General features: G+C 66.7%; 1 protein-coding gene across 1 annotated transcript in view; it reads left to right on the forward strand.

Moving 5' to 3' along the window:
- CARD11 (caspase recruitment domain family member 11) overlaps nucleotides 1-457 on the forward strand; it is a 54,748-nt gene that overhangs the window by 51,342 nt on the left and 2,949 nt on the right. The gene's annotated exons all lie outside the window — the stretch shown is intronic.

Below are 457 nucleotides of genomic sequence, written 5' to 3' on the forward strand. Positions count from 1 at the left end.
GTGATAACAAGGGCCAGAGATAGAGAGCGAGTGCGTGTTGGGGCCGGGGCCAGGCCAGCTGGTGGTGACAGATGGGGTGTTGGCCAAAGGAGGGGAAAGGGAGCGCTAGGGGTCATGGCAGCGACACGAGCAGGTGTCGGTGCGCAGGCAGCGTCCTCTGGAGCCCTGTGCGCGGCCCTCCGCGCTGTCTCTCCCAGCCCAGGGCTCTGAAAGCGCAGCTCCCGACCTTGGGGGTGACCTTGGGGACGGCCAGGAGCTCGCATTTGCCGTCCAGCAGATGGTCACGCCAGAACCCTCCCGGCCTGGTCACTCGCAGACACAAGCACAGGCAGAGCCCTTGGCCTGGGGCCCAGTGGCCAGAGGCTGGGCCGTGGCCGGTGAAGGGTTCGCACAGTGGACGATGGAGGGCGGGCGGGTCTGCAGGTTGGAGCGAGTTGTGAGCCGAAGCAGTGATGCT

The sequence above is a fragment of the Myotis davidii genome, unplaced genomic scaffold (genome assembly GCF_000327345.1).
Source record: "Myotis davidii unplaced genomic scaffold, ASM32734v1 scaffold399, whole genome shotgun sequence".
Lineage (NCBI taxonomy): Eukaryota > Metazoa > Chordata > Mammalia > Chiroptera > Vespertilionidae > Myotis > Myotis davidii.